We start from the raw sequence: 24,884 nt of genomic DNA on the forward strand, positions 1-24,884 counted from the left end.
GCGCTAGGGTCCCAAGTTCTAAGTTGGCCCTGGGACCCCGAGTGCTTGTTACAGGCTGTTTATATAGGCAAATACAAGTTCAAACACAGCTTAGGGCGCGAAATTCAAACAAAGCTTTAGGCGCGTGGTAATTGGGTCTGTCTATGGCCTGAGCAAGGTGTCTTATGCTAATTGGTTAGAGCAGGACCTTATGAGGTTTTTTCTTGGAGTTGCTGATTCCGGGAACTTCGAGACAGGGTGGGACCCCCGGAATTGGCAGGGTGGGACCCCATGAGGTTGTTTCCCGGAATCGGCAGGGTGCGACCCTATCAGGGTGGGACCCTATCGAGGCAGGGTGGGACCCTATCCAGAGCCACCTGGTGTTAATTTTTTCTATATGAGGCCTATTTTCTAAATTTTATGAGGCCTAGTTTCATTCCCTCCTCTTTTTGTGTCAGAGGCTCAATCTTGAGCCTCTTTTTTTAGTCCTGAGGGTCTGGTATAGTTGGGTCAGAACCATAGCATGTAATCTATTTTTAATAAGGGTGAGTAAGTGGTTGAGTATGCATGGCCTGAAAGTCAGGATGAGCGTGAGCAGGATGAGGGGTCTTAAGATGGTGGAGATTAGGGTGCTAAGCCAAGGGGATTGGTTGTACTAATTTTTAAACCAATTTTGCTGAGATTCTCTCTCTTTTTTTCTCTTGTCTAATCTTTCTCTCAGTTTTGCCATAGAATCTTTAACTATTCCTGAATGATCTGCATAAAAACAACATTGCTCTTTCAGGGCTGCACAGAGCCCGCCCTCTTTCAGAAAGACAATTTCTAGTCCTTGTCGGTTTTGTAATATAATTTCAGACAGAGAAGTCAAGGACTTTTCAAGTTTTGTGATAGATAGTTCTATGGCTACTTTAAGTTGTTGCAGATGATGGTTACTATGCACTAGGGCTGCTGTCCTGGTCTTAACTCCAGCCGCTACCTTAATTTTTAACATGTCGGCGAGGGTGAGGGAGATTAAGGGCGGGGAAGTGCTTGTATAAATAGAGACTTTATATTAATTTTGTTGTTATCTATCTGTTATCAGATTTTGCCGCATCTTTAAACTTGATGTGAACCAGGTTGCAATTTTCTGAATATCGGGTTGTGGTACAGGGCTGGACAAAGGGCATAGTTATATACTAAGGTTTTGTGGCTTATTTTTACTTTTTATTATTAGTAGTTACACAGGACCAGCTTTTGCAATACAAGTGAGTCAGATTTCTACAAGTTTTTTATTGGTTCTGTCTTGCATCCGGGACAGGCATAAAACCTGTTCTGGCTGATGGACATTTTTCTAGCCTGTCTTTTCTATTTTTGTCTATCTTGAGGAGTTCTTAATAGGACTCCTGTGGGACTAGTAAACCGGGGGCCTGTGTCTTTTAATTTTTTTTTGCTATATATATATATTTTTTTTAGGTTGAAATAGAGGTCTGGAAACCAAGTCTTTATAGGAGCATTCTCGGAGGTCTTATTTAAGACCTCTTGATTATTAAAATTAATTATCTGTCAGGTCAGGCTAAATGGCCGGTGGGGGTTAGCGTCAAAAACTACACTAGAGACGGCGCAGGGAAGAAGAGTAAACAATAAGTAAGGAGTTAGATACGAGAGAGTCTTATCTTGAGCGGGTCCGCGGAGCGTCGGAGTCTCCATGTCTCAGGTGGTGTTGGTCCGGGCGTCCCTGGAGCAGCCTTGGCGTGGGATGCGTGGATCCAAGTGGAGATTCCGTCCACCTTTATGGCTGTGGGTGTGGTCAGGAGAACAATGTAGGGTTCTTTCCACCGAGGCTCTAGTCTTTGAGTGCGATGCCGTCTAACGTAGACAGAGTTTCCCACCTGGAAGGGGTGACTGGTCTGTGGATGTCTGGGTTGGTACAGTTCTGCCAAGGGGGCCCAGATTTGGGCCTGTACTGCTTGGAGTCCTTTTAGCCGGGCCTGTAGGTCAGTCTTAGGATCGGAGGGGGAGAAGGAATTAAGCAAGGTTGACAAAGGGGGAGGTCCTCCGTAGAGGATTTCATATGGAGTGAGCCCAAAACGGTTAGGTGTATTCCGGGCCCTTAACAGAGCTAAGGATAGGAGGCGTCTCCAATCTTTTAAACCAGTCTCTAAGGTCAATTTAGCAAGGGTCTCTTTTATTGTTCTATTCATTCTTTCTACCTGTCCTGAGCTCTGGGGTCTATAGGCACAATGTAATTTCCAATTAATCCCCAATATCCTGGCGAGCCCCTGACTTACCTGAGAAACGAAGGCCGGCCCGTTATCTGACCCAATTACCTTGGGAAGTCCGAATCTAGGAAAGATTTCTTCCAAAATTTTCTTGGCTACTATGTGTGCCGTTTCTTGCCGGGTGGGGTAGGCTTCTACCCATCCTGAAAAGGTATCTACAAACACCAGTAAGTACTTATATCCAGCATAGTGAGGTTTTACTTCAGTGAAGTCTATTTCCCAATAGACTCCTGGGCGGTTATCACGAGTTCGTTTCCTTTCTGGCACTCGGGTAGCCCCAGCGTTTACCTGCTGACAGACCTTACAGGCAGATGTCACTTGTTCTACGAGGGTACTTGTCTTTGGGATTAGAAAGTCAGTTTTTTTAATCAGTAATTTTAGCTTTCAATTATTTAAGTGTGTCCAGGCATGCATCTGCTGGATCATTGCCAGGGCCTCCTTGGTCAGCATTGGGGGTTCGTCAGTGCTGCCAGCAGTTATGCCCCCGGGATTTTTTTCTTGGCCCAGCCGTGGGGGCTGAGCTTCTTTAGGGACCCCTTCTGGGGGTCCGGCAGGTGACACAGGGCGGCTGGGCTGGGGGCTGCCCTCAGGACTGGGCTCTGTGCCTTTTTGCAGGGAACTTTCCGAATGGAAACTCTGGTTGCTGTTCTCATCATTGAGATCCAGCAGGATGAGAGGGCCACCCCCTCGGGGACTGGCGCCCCTGCCCCGACGTTCCCGGCCACGGGATCTCTTTGCCCCGCCACCTGCCCGCCTTCGTTCCTCCTCCTGGGGGTCCACCACTGGCACTTACTTGAAGATACGAAGGGAAGTGTCGCCTACAGTCACTCATTGCTTCTTCTATTTTTGGACCTTCTTGATGGTCGCCATTACCTTCTTGATGTTATCTTCGGCCCGGCTCCGGGTCTCGGCCCGTACGGTCCGGCCGGCCATGCTGGCGTGGCTGGGGCCGGAGCCGAGCCCGCGGCGGGGCCGCCTCCCGTCTGGCGGGCTCAGGCTTGGCGCCAGGCCCGGGCGCCGCACTCTCGGCCTGCCGTTCCTCCGGGAGTTGGCCGCGCCCTCTTTTGTCCTTAACGCCTCCGCGAGTCCCCTGTTCTTTGCAGTAGGCACACTGGTCTTTTTCCACTTCTGGCCGTCTCCGCTTCTTTCCCTCTCTCCCTGGTCCTTTCTTTCTCACAACTGCTGCCAGGATTTTTGTTAAATGCTTATCCTTTACTCGGTTTTTATGATCCTCTCGCTCTATCTGTTCCTTCGCTAACCTGGCTTCCCTTTCCTTAGGGGTTTCTTTCTTATCTTGGCCAAATTTGTGGGGCGTTTTCCTGCCCCTTTGAGACCCGCCAACAGAGCCTGGCGATAGATTTGGAGACTCTCCCTACCTGGTGCCGTTTCATAGTCCTAGTCCGGGCGGGTGAGGGGAAATCCCTCGTCTATTTTATTGGGAAGTTGGGTTGGGAGGCCTCCTGGTCCTGGCACATTTTTCCGGGCCTCCAAGAGGACTTGCTGCCTTTTTCAGTGGTTAAGAGGACCTGCAGGAGTTGCTGGCAATTATCCTAGGTGGGCTGGTGGGTGAGGAGAATGGATTCTATTAACGAGGTTAGGGCCTGAGAGTCTTGGGAAAAGGAAGGGTTATGGGTCTTCCAGTTATAGAGGTCAGAGGCAGAGAAGGGCCAGTACTGGACTGTGTGACTGACAGTACGGAGGGGAAAAAGGGAGGATTGCTAAGTGGAAGGGCCTTCTGGGTCCTCAGTCCGCCGCAAGCGGAGACGAGGAGGTGGCGGCGGCGGAGTCCGAGGGGTGAGTTTGGGCGGGGCTGGAGAAGGAGACGGTGTGGAGGGAGGGGCCGAGGGAGAAGTTGGAGAAAGGGTAGGGGTCGAGGCGGTAGAGGAAAGAGCTGGGGACAAGACAGGGGGCAAGGGTGAAGCGTAAGGTGGAGGTCCCCGAAGGGGGTTTTGAGGTGGAGGAGGCAGGGGTTCGAGAAGGAGGAGGTCCCTCTGGGGTTTATCTGGGAGGACTGGCTTATGCGGGTCCAGATTCCGATTCTTTGGGGCTTCTAAGGCAAGGAGGGTAGATTGGGATGGGGAAGGGGAATGGAGGAAGGGTTTCACCCAAGAGGGAGGGTTTCGGACCAGATCCTCCCAAGTAATTATGTAGGCCACCTGGTCTGGGTGTCCGTGTGGCCCAGGATCCATCACTGTTGCTTTAACCTGTAAGATAATTGGGAGGTTAAATGTTTCGTCCCGGGGCCACCCAACATGGAGGGTAGGCCACTTGGACGAGCAGAATTTTCGCCATCGTCCCTTACGGAATTCTATGGAGAGGTTGTGGGCTCGAGCCCGAACGTCAGGGAAGTGAGTCAGGGTCAGAGACAAAGGAGTCGTCAACGTCTGTCTTATTTCGTCCACGTATAACAAACAAGGACAAAACAAAAGTAACAAAAACAAAGACCAGACAAGTAAGGAGAAGCCGCGCGGCCAGAGAGTAGCGCCACAAGATTACAAAATATTCAGACGGCAGGGGCGGCCTGCCTACAGATTTGAGGAGGCTGACCAAGTCATTAGCCTTCTCCCAGACTACCGCCAGGGCGTCCCCCAGGGCGAAAAGTGAGAAGGTGCGGGACACGTCTGTCCCCCTTCCCCACTTAATTCAGAAGGAGTACTCTCCAGAGTTCAGAGTTAGCCGGCAAGACAGACAGAACAAAACGAAGGTACCTGGTAGGTCCGTTCAGTCAGCAGTCCGTGGCCCGGGCCAGATAGGTCTCCGCCGGATGGGTCGGGGGTCCTCGGACGACCCCACTTCCCGGCCAATGCACCAAATGTTGGAACCGAACTGTCGATTCCTTCCTGGGCAGGGGTCGCCGCGAAGGATCACCGACACGAGATTCACAGCAGAGAGTTATTTATTACTAGCGCGCTAGGGTCCCAAGTTCTAAGTTGGCCCTGGGACCCCGAGTGCTTGTTACAGGCTGTTTATATAGGCAAATACAAGTTCAAACACAGCTTAGGGCGCGAAATTCAAACAAAGCTTTAGGCGCGTGGTAATTGGGTCTGTCTATGGCCTGAGCAAGGTGTCTTATGCTAATTGGTTAGAGCAGGACCTTATGAGGTTTTTTCTTGGAGTTGCTGATTCCGGGAACTTCGAGACAGGGTGGGACCCCCGGAATTGGCAGGGTGGGACCCCATGAGGTTGTTTCCCGGAATCGGCAGGGTGCGACCCTATCAGGGTGGGACCCTATCGAGGCAGGGTGGGACCCTATCCAGAGCCACCTGGTGTTAATTTTTTCTATATGAGGCCTATTTTCTAAATTTTATGAGGCCTAGTTTCACATACATAACTAAACAAAAGATGAACTCATTCAAATGAATCGTTCAGAATTCATACCCCAGTCTCAATGGAAGCATGAATCATCTGAAGGCATCTTTTTTATTTACTTGTTTTTGGTGGGGGGAATTAATATATAATTTGCTTTATCACTGTCCATCATGTTTTGTCTGAAATAAAAAACAAAAGTGTGCTAAAATGCTACTTAGGAAAACGGTGGGCTGCTTTCCTGAAGCTAAAAGGGGAGAATGCCCATGAAAGAAGCTTGAGATGCGCCTGTAGGTGTTGAATATAGTTATTTTGTAAACATTTGGAATCTTTCCCAGTTTGGTTAATGAGGTAGCTGTTTGCTTGACTGAATGGTCTTTGAAAAACCTTCTGTTTAGTGAAAGATATTTTCTTGTTGCTGCCAGGTAATTCCTATCACCAAGTATGTTTGGAGACAACAGACCCAGTCTGGATAGCTGGAAGGAGAGAGTTTCTTTAATCATCTAAATTGATTTTCTTTTCTTTTCTCATCAATCTATGTAACAGATGAATACAATAGAGGACCAAAGACTAGTCTTCACAAGTGTCCATTTTCTGTTCTACTGTAAACAGTTTCCAATCAGCTTTTTAGCAAGATGTAGACTCTTATCAATCATTCTCCTAACCAAGCATATCAGCTGCCAAGCCTCAGAGCCAGCATCTTTCACCTGGCCTGGTTTAATATCATTTCACTCGCAGACTATTGTCCTGCCTGACTGCAGTAATTTCTCAAAACTGCTGTTAAATCATTAATTTGACCTCTGCTTTAACCTTATCACCTACTTCCTTCACACTGTATAGTGGCTTCCCAAATGCCCTACAAATTCGGACCAAGATTCTACTTTAAATCTTTATGTCCGTGTGTTTATGGTTCTTCCGAACTCCTTGATGTTTGCTTTTAATTATCTCAAATTTCCAGGTTTTCTCCTGAACCAGTGCTTTTCAAGCGTGCCAAACACTTTGCCTTCTATCATTTAGATAGTTAATCTCACAGGCTCAAGAATGTTTTCTCCAGCCAATTAAAAGTAGAATAGCCATTTCCTGAAATACAACTCCTAAGATTTTAAAATAATCAATCATTGTACCTGTGCGCACATAAACATTATTCTAATTACATCTGCATATGTCAAGTACAGATTTCTATGTCTTTCAATTAACTTAGCCAAGTAATGTAACCTTATTTTGCTACAGCTCAATTTAATCGCTATTTTGCCCTTTCAAATAATCATTTCCCTCCAATTCCATAATCTTAAGCTTGGAGTTTTGGTGAAACCCTAAGAAGCAGGAGTAGGGGAAAACCTACTGATTTTGGATATGAGAATTAGAACACAGAGAGAAGCTGAATTATTTAACTGAGAAATGTAAAATGGGGCAGCCACTTTGGAAAACAGTTTGACAATTCCTCAAGATATTAAGTGTAGAGTTATCCTATAATCCAGCAGTTCCAGTCCTAGATATATCCTCAAGAGGAATAAAAACATATACCCCCCAAACACTTGTACAGGAATGCTCGTAGCAGTGTTACTCATACTGGCCCCCAAAATGGAAACAACCCAAATGTCTATTAATGGATGAGTGAATAAAGAGGTGGTATTCATACAGTGTAATATTATTCAGCTATATAAGGAATAAAGTATTGACACATGCTCAGTTTGGATAAACCTTGAGATCATTATATTAAGGAAAAGGAGCCAGACACAAAGGTTCACATAGTGTACTATTCCATTTATATGAAATGTCCAGAAGAGAAATTTATTAAAAATACAGATTTAGGTGGTACAAGTACTGTTTTGTTAGATCAATATATTGCATAGCAGTGAAATCTGGGCTTTTAGTATAGCCATCACTCAAATAATGTACATTGTACCAATTAAATAACTTCTCATTCCTCACCCCCTTTCCATCCTCCCACCCTTGCAAGTCTCTAATGTCTATCATTCCCCTCTTTATGTCCATGTGTACACATTGTTTAGCTCCCACTTATAAATAAGAATATGCAGTATTTGATTTCTAAGTTATTTTGCTTAAGATAATGGCCCCCAGTTCCATTCATGTTGTTGGAAAACACATGCTTTTATTTATTTATTTTTTTTAATGACTGAATAGTGTTTTATGGTGTGTATATATATATACATATATATATATATATATATATATATGCCACATTTTCTTTATTCAATTATTTATGGATGGGAATTTGGGTTAATTACATATTTTTGTTATTGTGAATAGTGCTGGAGTAAGCATGAGTGCAAGTATCTTTTTTGGTATAATGATTTCTTTTCCTTTGGGTAGATACCAGTAATGGGATTGCTGGATCAAATGGTAGCATGGTAGCTCTATTTTTAGTTCTTTAAGAAATCTCCATACTGTTTTCCATAATGGTCATACTAATTTACATTCCCACAGTGTGTGTTTCCTTTTCTCCACATCCTCAGCAACAATTGGTATTTTTTTGACTTTCTAATAACAGCCATTCTGACTGGTATTGGAGGGTATATCATAGTGGCTTTTTTGTTGTTGTGGTGGTTGTTTTGAGACAGTCTCACTCGGTTGCCCAGGCTAGAGTGCTAGAGTGCGGTGGTGTGATTTTGGCTTACTGCAACCTCCGCCTCCTGGGTTCAAGCGATTCTCATGCCTCAGCTTCCTGAGTAACTGGGACTACAAGTGTGCACCACCATTCCTAGCTATTTTTTGTATTTTTATTAGAAATGGGGTTTTGCCATGTTGGCCAGGCTGGTCTTGAACCCCTGGATTCAAACGATCTGCCTTTGAAAGCGCTGGGATTACAGGCATGAGCCACTGTGTCCAGCCTCATAATGATTTTAATTTGCATTTCTCTGATGACTAGTGATGTTGAACATTTCTTCATATGCTTGTTGGCTACTTGCATGGCTTTAAAAATATCTTTTTCATGTCCTTTGCTCACTATTTATTGGGCTTATTTGGGTTTTTGTCGTTGTTGAGATGTTTGAGTTCCTTGTAGATTCTGAATATTAGTCTTTTGTTGGACACATAACTTGCAAATATTTTCTTCCATTCTGCAAGTTGTTCACTCTGTTGATTATTTCTTTGGTTGTTCAGAAACTTTTTAATTTAATTATCTCATGTGTCTTTCTTTGCGGCATATGCATACAATGGAATATTATTCAGTCAGAAAAGTAACAAATTATTTGTCCATGCTACAGCATAGATAAACCTTGAGAACAGTATTCTCATCTTTTCATGTTTTATTGGATATTTCTATATCTTCTTTGGAAAAATGGTCTATTCAAGTATTTTGTCATTTTTAATTGATAATTTGTCTTTTGGTTGCTGAGTTTTAAGAGTTACAGAATTTGCATATTCTGCATACTAAATGCTTATGTAATATTTGATTTATAAATATGCTTTCTATTTGCCTCTTGATAGCGAAGGCATGATTCATCCATTTTAGTGAGAATAAAGATAATAAAATCGATTTGAAAAATGTTTAATTGAAAGCTGTTATCCTTTGAACTGTGTTCCAGAAACAGACATCTATTTGTATAGATATGACTTCATATGCTTATTAAGAATCTCATGTGTCCTGTGAATTTGGGGATTTGTTTTGACATCGATACTCATCATCAGGGGAATGCAAATCAAAACCACTACAAGATTTTTCTCACACCTGTCAGAATGACTATTATCAAAAAACTAAAGGGAACAAGTGTGTGGAGAAAAGGGAATGCTTGTATACTCTTGGTAGGAATGTGGATTGGTGCAGCCATTGTGGAAAACAGTGTGGAGGTTCCTAAATAAATGAAAAATAGAACCATCATATGATCCAGCTATCCCTCTTCTGAGATGAAATCACCATCTCATTAAAAGAGCTGAACTCTATTCATTGCACCACTATTCACAATAGCTAAGATATGGAAACAAGTTAGGTGTCTATCAATGGACAAATGAGTAAAGAAACTGTGATACACACACACACACACACACACACACACACACACACACACACACACACACACGAGTATTACTTAGCCTTAAAAAGGAAGGAAATTCTCCCATTTGCCACAACATGGATGAACCTGGAGGACATTATGCTCAGTAAAATAAGCCAGACACCAAACAAAAACAAAAACAAAAACAAAAACAAAAACAAATGCATGATCCTTCTTATATATGGAATCTTTAGGAAGTCAAATACATAGAGACAGAAAATAAAATAGTGGTTTTCAGGGTTAAGGTCAGGGGAAGAAATGGGGAGATGGCAGTTGAAAGATACAAAGTAGCAAATATGTAGGACAAACAAGTTGAAAGATCTAATGTACCAAATGAGGACTATAGTTGATAATGGAATATTGTATTCTGAGGTTTTGCTAGATGAGTAGATTACAGCTGATTCTGTACTACAGTACTACAGTAGATTATTCTTGCCACAGGGGAAAAATCTGGTAACTATGTGAGAGGATGGATATGCTGATTTCTTATACTTTAGTAACCAATTTACTTTATGCAGCAGGTCCTCAGGTAACATCCTATCCATTCAAGTCATTTTATTATAATGTTGATGAGAAAAAAAGATGATTCTGGACCCTGGATCCTGTCTGTTTGGCGTCTGCATGTTCTCCCAATATTTTGCATGGGTTTTCTCCAGGTTCTCCTGTTTCCTCCCACATCTCAAAGATACGCACGTTAGGTTCATTGGTATGTCTAAATTGTCACAGTCTGAATGAGTGTGAGTGTGTATATGAGTGCATCCTGTGATGGTAAGGCTTCCTGTCCAAAGTGGGTTTCCACTTTGTGTACTGCACTGCTGGGATTTTGAGTGGCTCCAGCCACTCGAAATCTTGAGCTAGAATAACTGGATAAATAAATATCTTACTTGTTTTTACTAGTCTTTCTTAAATGTATGTTTAGCTCACAGTTGTTTCAATGTTAAATATTAGAAGTATTTTTAGAAGTTTGTTGGTTTTTGTGACCAGAAATATATAGGAACTTAATTCTTGTTTACATCAATTAACCTTTGGTAAAATTGGTTTAATTATATGTAATTTCAATTAAAGTTGCAGTTTCTGAGAACCTTTCAGCAGCATTAGGTCATATATATGTATATGACTAAACATATATATATATACCTTAATATATATCTTATAATATCACGTTGTATACCTTCAATATATACAGTGAAATTTATTTTTGAAAATTTGAAAAAGAAAGACACTAAAAGCTCTAACTTAAGATGGAAATTGTGGTTCGTTAGTATTTGATTGAAACCAATGGGATTATTTACAAAACCATGTTCCAATTCAATTGGCCATTATCATTAGGGGGAACATTCTGATTACCCTTCATTTAAAAATTGTAATTAAACTATAACTGCGATATGCATTTAAAAAATAAATTATTTTCCAAGGTGTGCCAGTGCTTTTCCACTCCCCTGAATATCCATTAGGTTTCTGAGTATGACTTTCTAATCTCATTGTAGTATAATTCCAAGGTAGTATATGGAGAAAAAATTAAACAATAATAAGGTTGCAGACATTGTACGAGATGCCACTTTTTTCATTTTTCAAAGGCAGAAAATTAATAATTTATGACTGTATGTCTGTTTCTCCTTGAGGTATTTATAAGAGAAAGGCAACCTTTGTTTTTTCTTGGTTTTGTTTTAGAACAAGAATTTTAGATCAATGAAGGTTAAAGGTTCAACAGGATAAGGAGTTCAGTGAGTCCCCGAAGTGCCACACTGACATTCCAAGACACAGCTTGTAAAGGTCTCCCTTTCTTGATGTCACTTTCAAAAGAATGTATTATCAAAATGTCACCTATTTGGTCTACACTTCTCTACTCTGTATCCATCCATGTGCCTCATAGGGCTCCATGGAGATTCAGAACTGGGTTTCCATATTTCCAGTGGCTTGTTTACCTCAGAAGAGGTCAACCAGATGCATAACAAACTGTCAGTGACTGACTTTAACAACAGACACCTGTTCAAATTCCTTTCGGTAGTATTTTCTGTAACACTCACACTTAGCACACATACAATAAATCTAAGCTGATATTCCAACTTATGCTGATCATGACCAGGTAGGTGGTCTGGAGCCTTTGGATTTATTTACTTACTGCTTGTCTTGGGTCTAATAAAGACTGTTACTACATTTTTTTCTATCTTTAACATGAAAATGATAAAAATCTCAAAATCTTATAGTTTTCGTGAATTCTAGAAAACATCATTGGATAATTTCATTTTCTAGTTGATTCTTGAACATCTCCAGTGAAGAAACTCAGTGTCCTGTGAGATATAAATTTCTTAGCTACCCCAAATGCATTTTTATGATAAAAATTACAAATACTCATAAACACTTGCTATAGGCCAGGCGCTATTCCATGTGTTACACACATATATACACTTAGGGGTGTGTGTGTATGTGTGTATAATTACACCTGTTAACTATTTTGTAAAATGAGTACTATTTTTATTCTCTTATTTCAGATGAAGGCACTGAGACTTAGATTAGGTAATTTGCTCAAGAAAAGGGATTCAATCCTATGTCTTAGGCAGTCTCGTTTTCTATTTCACTCTTTTAACTACTAGGATATGCTTCTTTTTGATGATATGATTTAGCAATTTATAAACCCACATCTACTTAAATCAGCCATTTACCTTACTGGTTTTGAGAACTACATAATTGCTAAAATTAAAGAAAAATACAAACTCCATTCTTGATTTTTTTTTTTTTTTTTTTAGATGAAGTCTTACTCTCTTACCCAGGCTGGAGTATAGTGGCACAATCTCGGCTCACTGCAACCTCTGTCTCCCAGGTTCAAGTGATTCTCTTGTCTCTGCTTCCTGAGTTGCTAACATTACAGGAGCTTGCCACCACACCTGGCTAATGTTTGTATTTTTAGTAGAGATTGGGTTTCACCATGTTGGCCAGGCTGGTCTTGAACTCCTGACCTCAGGCGATCCACCCACCTCGGCCTCCCAATGCATTTGGATTATAGGCGTGAGCCACCCCACCAGGCCCACAAGCTCCATTCTTATAGGGATCAATTATATGGAAATTTTTCCTTTTAAAAACAAATGGCTATTTTTTTTATGGGAAACTTAGAGTTTTCTCTCTACAAATAAAATGACCTATAATCATCCTACTGATGACAGTATTGTGGGTGATTGACTTACACACTAATTCTTAAAACGTGATCACTATTCAAAGAGTATCCTAGAGGAATAACTCTTCCATATGAATTATTGCCTTAGATGTTAAAAACTATTTTTAAAATTCTGCAGAAGAACTTCAGTTATTACACACTGACTTACTGAAAGAGAGGTGTACTCTTGCAGTGTCTCACTTACTGACACCTCTGTGTTTTCTAGCTATGAAACTTGACATAAAGAGACAAGGATTGCACCAGTGGAGGAGAGTTACTTCTTCCTACTCAATGTCATCCCCTAACTGTGTTTGGATTGCCATCACTCTCTATCCTTCTGAGCTCATCCATCACTTTTTATTTCTCCTCTGCTCTCCTTCATTTTCCTTTGCTCCCTCATTGCTTTCTCCATCATATAAATAGGTTTAGCTTTATCCCATCTTAAAAGAAATACCTCTCTTAACCCAGTAATTTTTTAGTTCTTGCTTTATGTCATTCATTTTTTTCTTGCATCCGTTTAGCAAGAATGTGGTCTAAATTTACTATTTCATTATCTGTATTGTGCTTTCCTTCTTCAACTCACTACAAATAGGTTAAGGTCCCTGGTACATCACTAGGAGCCCTTTCTCATTGCTTGCTAATGGCTTCCTTATTACCAAATACTGTTGATTCTTTCCAGTCCTATCTTACTTAACTTCCCTGATCATGCACATGTTCAAAATCTTTTTTTCTTAGTTTCTTCAAAAATTCAGTCACTGAATCTTCTGCATTTCAGACTCACTCCTTGGTGTTTCTTGAATGTGAATCTTTCTCCATCTGTTCCATAGATAGTAGCATTTGGCAGTTTCATCCTCAGTTCTCCTGATTCTTCAAACTCTCAATTATTTAACCATATTCAATTATAAGATGACTTCTCAATGCAAGACTCAATCCTATAAATCCCACAGCTATGTTAAATACTATATATCTGTATGATACCCAAGGTTTCCTGAGTTTTTTTCCAGTTTTTTCTTACTTCTCATTTAATATCCATTTAACCATAGGTTGCACCTTCATCCTGTCTCACTTCAGGAAGCCTAGTACCTCTCCAAGTCATAATGTCCTCAGAGGGAACTTAAATTGCTGCTCATTGTTTTTTGTATGGAACTTCTGCTTTGTTTTCATTGGCCACCAAATCATGGCTTCTCTTTTGTCTGAGGCCTTTCAGTTCACGTGTGACATTTATTTTGCCTTTTATTGAAGTGCCCTGCCAACTGTCCCTCTACCCAGACATGGTCAGTCATAATGTGCTGGGGCCCACTCATCCTTTTTATGTTCTTTTTTATTGCCCCTTAGAGAAAGTGGAAAATGTCCTAGTATCAAAATATCCATTTGAGGCAAAACATCTTTTTTTCAATATATGAAAAAGTCTTTTGCTTTATTCTTCAAAGCATTTTATCTCACTTTTGCCTAAACCTCTACCTTTCAGGGGATGGCCCTGGGCCTGAGACATACATTTGCATAGATAAAATACCCATTAACGTGCTCCCATCCAAATGAACATTCTCCACCAAAGGCGTATTCTGCCCCTTTATCTTCAAATGAGGAAAGAACTACAGCTTTTAAAAATTTTGGTATTTTTTTTCCTCCCTTTGCTTGGGGATGATATTTAGCTTGTATGTACCCTATGGCTATTATAGTTGCTAAAATTTTGAAATAATTCTATACCAGTTAGTTAACAGTCCCTGACTAAGCCCTATGACCACACCCTTTCACCACAGTGTCTTGGCCCAAATCTCCCTACAATCAAGTAACTAATGACTTGATACCTGACACTGCAGGGACTCTAGGGCTCTGCACAAACACCTTCTCCCCCGCTGGCCTCAGTGATTCTCCTGTTGTACTGATTGATAAATATTTTGAAAATCATCACTGAAAACAAGTATTACAGAATGCTTACTGAACATCACTAAACTTACCATTTTTCTCTTTCCTCACTCTCAAAACAAACAAAAATCACAAACAAAAGTAAGAACACCAACAAAAATAACCCATCCTTGTCTTCTATAATTATTCAGTAAATCCACTGCAATGACATAAGCTAAAAACTTATCCTATCTCACATTTATGGCTCAAATCCAAACTGTCTCTAGGTTCTGCCTATTTTACATCCTTGGACATATTCAGATCTATTCCATGCTCTTTGTCTTGTCTATCTTTAGTTTAGACATTGGCTGAACAGTTTCTCCTTTGTGTGGTTGCAGTAAATCATAATTCGTGTCCTGTAATGCCCAGACCGTTTGTTCCCCAAAGAAGACCACCAGAGTCCAGAGTCAAAGCCAAGAGGCAAGGATCTTTTACTGCAAGTTCGAACTTGGTCCCTCCATTCCACAGCATACAAGAGGGCCCTGAACAACGCGAGTGCTTACCTTTTATAGCCCGATGTAAATAGGACACGTGAAGTTACAGAGGAACAAGGGAATTCTTTTGGTTACAGCACTACAATTGGTTAACATTTTAAGTTATACATTTAGCAGTTTTCTATTGGTTCCCGCGTTTTCAGTAAAACCACGAATGGCTGGGTCCTTATCAGAGACTTTCCAGGTGGTGTTTTTCTAAAGTTGAGATATATGGTAGTCTCTGAGTTGAGAAATGTGTTTGTACTGGGCTCAGGAAGTTGAGAGATATATGGTGGGATGTGTTTGTACTGGGCTCAGGAAGTTAAGAGATATATGGTGGGATGCGTTTGTACTGGGCTCAGGAAGTTGAGAAATATATGGTGGGATGTGTTTGTACTGGGCCTGTTTGTGTTGAGTCCGGGGTTGAGGAATGTGCCTGTTTTCTTTCAGTCCCTGCCTCCAATATTGTTCCTTTCAAATTCATCTTCCACAGAAATACAAAGGGTTGTATCCAAAACCCAAATATATCCCTTGCTTGCTTTAATCCAACCAAAATGTCCATTTTTTATGAGCCTCTCTGCCTTGATATTCAAAGCCCTTCAGGATCGGGCCAACTGTCAGAGTCCTCTTTTGCTATACTCTTATACTTACACTGTATTCTAGCTTTGCTAAGCTGCTTGTGATCACAAAGCCTCATCAGTCTGGAAATCCCCTTTTTCTTGTTGCTCTACTGGGGAGCTCCTATTCATCCTTCAAGGATCAGCTTAAGCATCACCTCCCCTATAAAGTTGTCCCTATCATTTTTTTCTCCCCCAACTTCTTTCACCTTTAATAGGAACATTTCCATACCGGTGATCTAAAGGGACATGCAGTTTTGTGCCTCTTAATTCACTCATCTATCTCTTTCACTTGGTTTAGAATTTTCGAGGGCAATGATTTTATCTTAGTCCTTATTTCAGTGGCATCTAGTATATTGCCTAACAGTAAGTTATGGACTAAGTAAATCAACGATGTATAAATAACAGATCCTTTCACTTGAGGATTGTACATAAAGGACCGTATTCAGGAATCAGATTTGTAGAGACCAAAAGTAAATTGCCTTTTCTTTGTTAGTATTAGGAATAATCATTTCCACTTTGTTTTCTTTGCATAGATAAAAGTAGAGTTGATGGTATTAGAAAGTGAAGTTGCCAAGTGATGAAATGGGTGATCATATATTAGTGTATCAATGATTCTTTTATGTCCTAAGTTTTCTAATTTAATTTTCTAATTAAATTTTGCCATATAGGCACAGTCTCATGCACTAAATGAAATGAAAAAAAAAAAAAAAAAAAGATTTGTGTTGTTTTGAAATGTCAGCTAAAAAACAGGGACATACATTTAAATAAGTAAGAAGACATTCTTTTTCCATCTTAAGTTATATTAAAATGTGATGGCACAAAAATACCTTGTCACATTCAGACTTATTTCTTATATTAGTTTCTGACGAATAAAAACCTATTCTCCTGCTCTTAAATATCAGGTTCTAGAGATTATAGCAAAAATTATTATTTTTTCAGTCTGGGTGTGGTGGCTCATGCCTGTAATCTCAACACTTTGGGAAGCTGAGTGGGAGGATCACTTAAGACCAGGAGTTCAAGACAAGCAAGGCCTCATCTTTACAATGATACTACTAATAATAAAACAGCTGGGCATGCTGGAGCATGCCTGTAGTCTTAGCTGCTCAGGGGGCTGAGGCAGGAGGATTACTTGAACCTAGGAGTTTGAGGTTACAGTGAGCTATGATCATACCACTGCACTCCAACCTGGGCAATAGAGCAAGACCCTGTCTCAAAAAAAAAAAAGTTTCTCTTCAGTTTTGGTTATATTATTTCTATAGACTCTGTACTTATCTTTGCAATAATTTCTTATTGTTATCACATTTAGATATTTTAATATTTAATTAGTCCTTAGCTTTTCTATTATAATTTGCAGCAAAAACAGATTTGAAATGGAAGAAAAAAGCAATCTAAAAAAATGAAAAAAATGTATTATTTAATGTAAGGCAAAGGATGACATAATATGGATTTTAAGTAATAATTAGAACAGTATGTTCTAGTTTAAAATAATAACACATTCTGCTGTGGGTATTTTCCTGAGCAGACATCTCTAAACTAGAACTAGGAACAATTGCCTACATTTTCTTGAGATCATGCCATCAGGCTCTTAAATATATTGTAAGACCTGTGCTACAGTTGTTAATTCTGATCCTTGCTGAAAGAAACAAAGATAACTAGGAAAGAGGCAGTGTAATAATTTAGATTAAGTTGTCTAAAATATTAAATAATTTAACTCACTACTGTGAGGGTGGGTGAGGTCTTATTTGCACATGCACCATGTTGCACCGTGGGCGACGGATCCTGGGAGCACCCTGCATGTGCTTCTGTTTATCGTTGCTGCCTATCTTTGAGTAATAAATCTGTTTGGCCTGACTTCTTGTGCAAGTGTTTTGTCTCACTGGACTACATCTAAGAATGTTTGCAACTAGTTTCATATTTTGTGTGCTGTTCTCCTTGTGATGCTTATCATACAGAAAGAGTCTAAGTGCTGTACAGGACATTAGGGGACTGAGGTTCCTTACCTACCTGCAAAATCACATTCCAAACCAATTGGTACTACAATATTTTAATGGGAGTATGCCTATTATCTAGATGGCCCATGGTTTTCTCTTTCAGGATGGCGAATGAGATTCAGTCAGTATGTCTTTTAAGGCACACATGTAAAGTTCTTCTTCCTTTTTTTTTTTTTTTTTTTTCCTGAGATAGGGTCATGCTCTGTCACCCCAGCTGGAGTGAAGTGGTATGATCATCTCTCATTGCAGCCTTGAACTCCTGGACTCAAGCAATCCTCCTGCCTTGAATCCCAAAGTGCTGGGATTACAGGCAGGAAGCACTGCACCTAGCCTAGATGTAGTACTAAACAACAAATTTCCAACCAAATATTTTCTACCATATCTAAAACATACTGATTATAACATTAACCTGTGCCCATCAGGAAGGTCTCTACCCTGTCTCCATCAAAAGTTTCTTACAAACAATGGGAAAGTATGTTTATGGCATAATGAATACAAAGGTATTAATGTCTGATAAAAATAGCCACTACATAATCTACAGCAATTCAAGTCACACATTCTAGAAGTTTAACATTTAACTCATGAAGAGATATTAATGTTTTACTATTCTGGACAAACACAGAAACCTCTTTATAAATTTTCTTTTATTATTATTATTATACCTTAAGTTCTAGGGTCCATGTGCACATCATGCAGGTTTGTTACATATGTATACACGTGCCATGTTAGTTTGCTGCACCCATTAACTTGTCATTTACATTAGGTATTTCTCCTAATGCTAACCCTCCACTACTTCCCCACCCCATGACAGGCCCCAGTGTGAGATGTTCCCTGACCTGTATCCAAGTGTTCTCATTGTTCGGTTCCCACCTATGAGTGAGAACATGCAGTGTTTGGTTTTCTGTTCCTGCAATAGTTTGCTCAGAATGATGGTTTCCAGCTTCATCCATGTCCCTACAAAGGACATGAACTCATCCTTTTTTATGGTTGCATAGTATTCCATGGTGTACATGTGCCACATTTTCTTAATCTATGCCTGTGAATGCTCTGATAACAAGTGTCCTGTGGTGGGGCTTGGGAGTGGGGAAGATGGGGTGCATTCACTCTGGCAGTAGTGGCATGGCAGTGTGCACAGGCACATGCATGCTGCCTGGGAAGGCAAAGCTATATCCACCACACACACAATGGTGACAAAACAATGTGGTGAAGAAGAAATGGATACTTTTCTGGACACATAACCCAAGACTAAACCAGGAAGAAATTAAATATCTGAACAGACAAATAACAAGCTCCAAACTTGAATCAGTAATAAACAGTCTACCAATCAAAAAAGCTCAGGACCAGTTGAATTCACAGCCAAATTTTACCAGATGTACAAAGAAGAACTAGTACTATTCCTGTTGAAACTATTTCAAAAAATTGAGGAGGAGGGACTCCTCCCCAATTCATTCTATGAGGCTAGCATCATCCTGATACCAAAACCCCACAGAGACATAACAAAAAAAGAAAATTTCAGGTCAATACCCTTAGTGAACATTGAGGCAAAAATCCTGAAGAAAACTGGTAAACTGAATCAAGCAGCACATCAAAAAACCAATACACCATGATAAGTAGGCTTTATCCCTAGGATGTAAGGTTGGTTTAATATACACATGATTCAACATATAAATAGAACTAAGGATAAAAACCACATGATTATCTCAATAAATGTAGAAAAGGTTTTTGATAAGATTCAACATCCCTTCATGTGAAAAACTCTCAACAAACTAGGTATTGACAGAATATACCTCAAAATAACGAGAGCCATCTGTGACAAACCCACAGTCAACATGATAATGAATGGGCAAAAGCCAAAAGCATTCCCCTTGAAAACCAGCACAAGACAAGAATGCCCTCTCTCACCACTCCTATTCAAATATAGTATTGGAAGTTCTGGCCATAGCAATCAGGCAAGAAAAGGAAATAAAGGGCATCCAAATAGGAAGAGGGGAAGTCAAACTATCTCTGCAAATGACATGATTCTATATCTAGAAAATTCCTTTGTCTCAGCCCAAAACCTCCTGAGGCTGATAAACAACTTCAGCAAAGTCTCAAGATACAAAATTATATACAAAAATTAGTGGCATCCTTATACACTAAACAGCACCCAACCCAAAAGCCAAGTCAGGAGTACAATCCCATTCACATTTGCAAAAAAAAAAAAAAAAAAAAAAAAAAAAAAAAAAAAAAAAAACCTGGGAATACAGCTTCCCAGGAAAGTGAAAGATCTTTACAAAAAGAATTATAGAACACTGCTCAAAGAAATCAGAGATGACACAAACAACTGGAAAAATATCCCACACTCACAGATAGGAAGAACTGATATCCTTAAAATGGCCATACTGACCCAAGCAGTTTACAGATTCAGTGCTATTTTTATCAAATTACCAATAACATTCTTTACATTTAAAAATTCGTATGGAACTTTTAACTAACTCATATTTAACTAACTCATATTTAACTTAATTCATAAGGAACTATTTAAAAATTCATATGGAACCAAAAAAGAGCCCAAATAGCCAATGCAATCTTAAGCAAAAAGGATAAAGCAGGAAGCATCATGCTACCTGACTATAAACTACACTATAGGGCTACAGTAACTAAAACAGCATGGTACTGGTACATAAACAGACATATAAAACCAAAGAACAGAATACATCACCCAGAAACAAGGCCACACACCTACAACCATCTGATCTTTTACAAAGCTGACAAAAACAAGCAATGGGGAAAGGACTCCCTATTCAATAAATGGTGCTGGGATAACTGGCTAACCATATGCAGAAGATTAAAACTGGACCCCTTCCTTAGACCATATTAAAAATCAATTCAAGATGGATTAAAGACTTAAATGTAACACCCAAAACTATAAAAACCCTGGGAGACAACCTAGGCAATACCAATGAGGACATAGGCATAGGCAAAGATTTCATGTTGAAGATGCCAAAGCGATCACAACAAAAACCAAATTTGGCAAATGTGGTCTAATTAATATAAAGAGCTCTGCACAACAGAAGAAATGATCAACAGAGTAAACAGACAACCTACAGAGCAGGAGAAGATTTTTGCAAACTCTGCCTCTGACAATGATCTAATATTCAGCCTCTATAAGAAACTTAAATTTATAAGAAAAAAACAAACAACCCTATTAAAAAGTGGGCAAAGTTTATGAACAGGCACTTTTCAAAAGAAGACATATATGTGGCCAACAATCATATGAAAAACAGATGCTGGTGAGGTTTCAGAGAAAAGGAAATGCTTATACACTGTTGATGGGAGGGTAAATTAGTTCAATCATTGTGGGAAGCAGTGTGGCAATTCCTCAAAGAACTAAAAACAGAAGTATCATTCAACCCAACAATCCCATTACTTGGTATATACCCAAAGGAATATAAATTTTTCTGTCATAAAGACTCATGCATGTGTATGTTCATTACAGCACTACTCGCAATAGCAAAGACATAGAATACACTTAAATGCCCATTAGTGGAAGACTAGATAAAGAAAATGTGCTACACATGCAACATGGAATACTATGCAGCCACAAAAATGAAAAAGATAATGTTCTTTGCAGGAATGTGGATGAAGCTGGAGGCCAATATTCTTAGAAAACTAACACAGGAAGAGAAAAACAAATACCAAATATTTTCATTTATAGGTGGGAGTTAAATGATAAGAACACACGTACACAAAGAGGGGAAGAGGAGACACTGGGGCCTACCAGAGAGTTTGGGAGGAGGGAGAGGAACAGAAAAAATAAGTATTGGGTACTAGACTTAGTACTTGGGTGACAAAATATTCTGCATATCAAGCCCCTGTGAAATGAGTTTACAAATCAGCACATGTACCCCTGAACCTAAAATGAAAGTTTAAAAAAATGTGTCTTTTCGGGGAGAAGCACATAGGGCTTCTTTCTTTTCAAATGGATGGTTCTTGTGCTTCTATGGTTATTTTAAAATACTTCATATTTCTTGTAAATTTTTGTGTGCAATTTTGATATATAATAAAACAAACACATCAGAAAGAGAAAGAATATTTTGTTTTAAATATAAAGTATATTTAATAAAACATTTTGAGATGACAAAATTTGGCAAAATTAATCTTCTTAAAGAAAAAAAAACAATGTAGAAAAGTAATACAGAAAGGAATGTGTTTTAAAGGAATATGGATATTTGTGAGGGAGTTCTGGACATTGGTGAGGATAGTGTCAGATCACAAAAGATCAACTTGGTCTATTTCACAGTTTTACTAAGATTTCTTTTCATTCAATATGGCTTTTTTTTTTTTTTTTTTTTTCCTAACAGGACATTTAACCTGCAGAGACGATTATTTCCATTTATTAACTGTAGTGATGTCATTCTTTTGGCAAGTGTATTTGGTAGCTTGAGTTAAATTTATAAATAACTAAAAGAAATTACTGAGAAATTATTAACTTATATAGAAGGCTGATTACATACCAGGAAGTGGCTAAAGCAGTGCTTCTAAAACTGTACTATGCACTGAAATCACTTGGAGATTTTTGCCAAAATTCAGATTTTGATTCAGTAGATCTGATGTGGGCCCTTAATTCTGTATGTCTAATGGTCCCAATGTGATGACTGTGTGGCTTGTCTGTGCACAGCATGTTAAATAACAAACATTCAAATATGTTTCCCATACATGATATTTACAGTTTACAATAGTATAGTAATGTGGCATTTTCAGAAACAGAGAAATTCAAATGAAAAGCGTTTCCACGGCAATGCTGAAAGTAGAAACACAGGCAATGAGCATACATTTTAAACAATTGTGGATAGCTAACTTACAATTCCAGAGGGCATAATCCAATTTTTGGTACAAGGATTACGTCTCCTTCTTGGCTAATGTTCTGTTTTTAATGCCGGAAAACAGTGAAAGAAATTGTAAGTTGATTCTCAATTACTGCTTAGATTTTAATATTTTTTGGATAATATTCAGTATCTGCTTTCTTTTGTTAAAGACGTACTAAATTATTTTCAGAATCTCATGAAAAGCATACAATTTGGGTTTATTAATTTTCTTTTACTGTACAGAATATGCAACTTGAAAAATATCCTATTCTGCACACAGAGAGTGTGCTTCTTGTCTCATCTTGTTTGATAGAATATAGATAATTCTGTTTAATCCAAGTTTTTATCTTTTGTCCTTGGGTAAGGTTGACAAATTGAGTTTCACTTTTAGTTTATTTATTCTGTCAGAGAGATTTTGAATCAGGAGTTTCAAGTCTCTATCTGACAAGAAAAAGTCAACATCTGTTGAGTTGATTTAGTATTTATGTGTTAGATTTTATGGCACCTTTCCTCTGAAGAGCAGAGAGTATTCTACACATAGTTCCTACACTTTTCAAATACCTTTCACCAGAAACATTTATAAACATCCCAACATGAAAAGTGACAAAGAAGGAACCAAATGAGGAAATCAGGAAAGAAGAGCACCCCAGGGCAAATGATAATAGCTTTGAATAGGAGGCGTGCCTCATAAACTATTTGTCTTGAGGCCACTGGGGATGTGCTGTCAAAGCTCCCTCTCCCCCTGCAAATCTACTGCTAATCCATCCTGCCTGACTCCTGGATGTTTCTGTTCTTTGTGCCTACCTCTTCTGTACTGTCAGCTTCTAAATATTCTGCTGATTAGGGCAATCAAGATATTTAATCTGGTAATGAGACCTCAGGCCTACCAAATGGTCCTTACTCTTGACTGCTACAGATAATGGAATTTCTTAGAAGGTGAGTTTGTGATGGGCAGGAAAGTAACGTTTTAAAGCCTGTTGTGTGCTACTTCATCTATGACCAAAAGTAGTCACTACTGCATCTGCCCATTTTTAATCATTTAATTAAATAACAAAATAATTTAATTATTTTAAATAAGGTAAGGTTGAACTTATCGAAAAGTTTTATGAAGACTACATAGGAATATGAAAGCATACATTACGTGTTTTATATTTCATTTACAGTTAAAGTCACTGCAAAAATTTGAAATTAAAAAGTTTAAATTTTATCACATTATATCTGTGATTTTATGTAATATCTAAGTATTTATGTTTTTCAATGTGAATAAAGATAATCAGAATATAATTTATTAAATATCCCTTTCTGGAATTCTCTCTCTATTAGGATGTATGTACATTTGATTTGATAGCTGAAGCAAAGGAATATAACTCCTTTGAATTTTTTCAGAAATTAATAGTATAAAATATTGTAATAAAAAGGGCAAAATTAATATTTTCTTGAAAATAAGAACCTTGCTGAGTTAATAAGTACATAATTTTAAGTTTCATAATAAGATTTCATAAATCTATAATGAACTTCATATTTTTGATTAATGTTATCTCTGCATTCATTTTTTCTAAGAGAAAATAGAACCGTAAAACACAAGAAAGGTGTTAGGCAAAAAGCAGGAAAATATGGAATGGTGCTATATTTTAAAAGTGAAAGTTACTAAAGTAATTTAACATTCATTACTTTAAAAAATGTGTGTGATGCTTAGAGCCTTCCTAGAGCCCCAAACAATACCCAGAAACCATTTACATGAAAATTGATTGCTGGACTCAGTAAGGAAAAGAATAGCAAACAATTTCCCTGTATGATGGAAGACAAAATAAGGGTTGGGATTTGTTATTTTATTAATAAAGGGAAATAAATATACATCTACTCTGACTTTGTAAGGTCATGACAATAGAGAGAAGTAGAGAAAACGGACGTCTCTCCTCCCTCCCTCCCATCTCTCTCCCTTCCCCTCCCCTCTCTTCCCCTTCCCCTTCCCTTTCCCTTCCCTTCCCTTCTCTTCCTTTCCCTTCTCTCTTTCCCCCTTTCCCCTTTTCCCCCTTTCCCCCTTTCCTCCTTTCCCCCTTTCTCTCTTTCCTTCTTTCCTTCTTTCTTACTTTTTGAAATGAGTCTTGCCCTGTCACCCAGACTGGAGTGCAGTGCCATGGTCAATGCTCACCACAGCCTCAAACCCCTGGGCTCAGGTGGTTCTCCCTCCTCAGCCTCCTGAGTAACTGGGACTACAGGCACACGCCCAGCTAATTTCTGTATTTTCTGTAGAGATAGGGTTCCACCATGTTGCCCTGGCTGGCCTGGAACTCCGGTGCTCAAGTGATCTGCCCACCTTGGCCTTCCAAAGTGCTAGAAT

The 24,884-nt window shown here is 39.3% G+C and overlaps 1 pseudogene; it reads right to left on the minus strand.

Annotated features, from left to right (window-relative positions):
* Window positions 1-2,161: 2,161 nt before the first annotated feature.
* Window positions 2,162-3,222, minus strand: LOC135971392 (B-cell CLL/lymphoma 7 protein family member C pseudogene; annotated as a pseudogene).
* Between the last annotated feature and the right edge of the window lie 21,662 nt (window positions 3,223-24,884).

Source organism: Macaca fascicularis, chromosome 6 (assembly GCF_037993035.2).
Source record: "Macaca fascicularis isolate 582-1 chromosome 6, T2T-MFA8v1.1".
Lineage (NCBI taxonomy): Eukaryota > Metazoa > Chordata > Mammalia > Primates > Cercopithecidae > Macaca > Macaca fascicularis.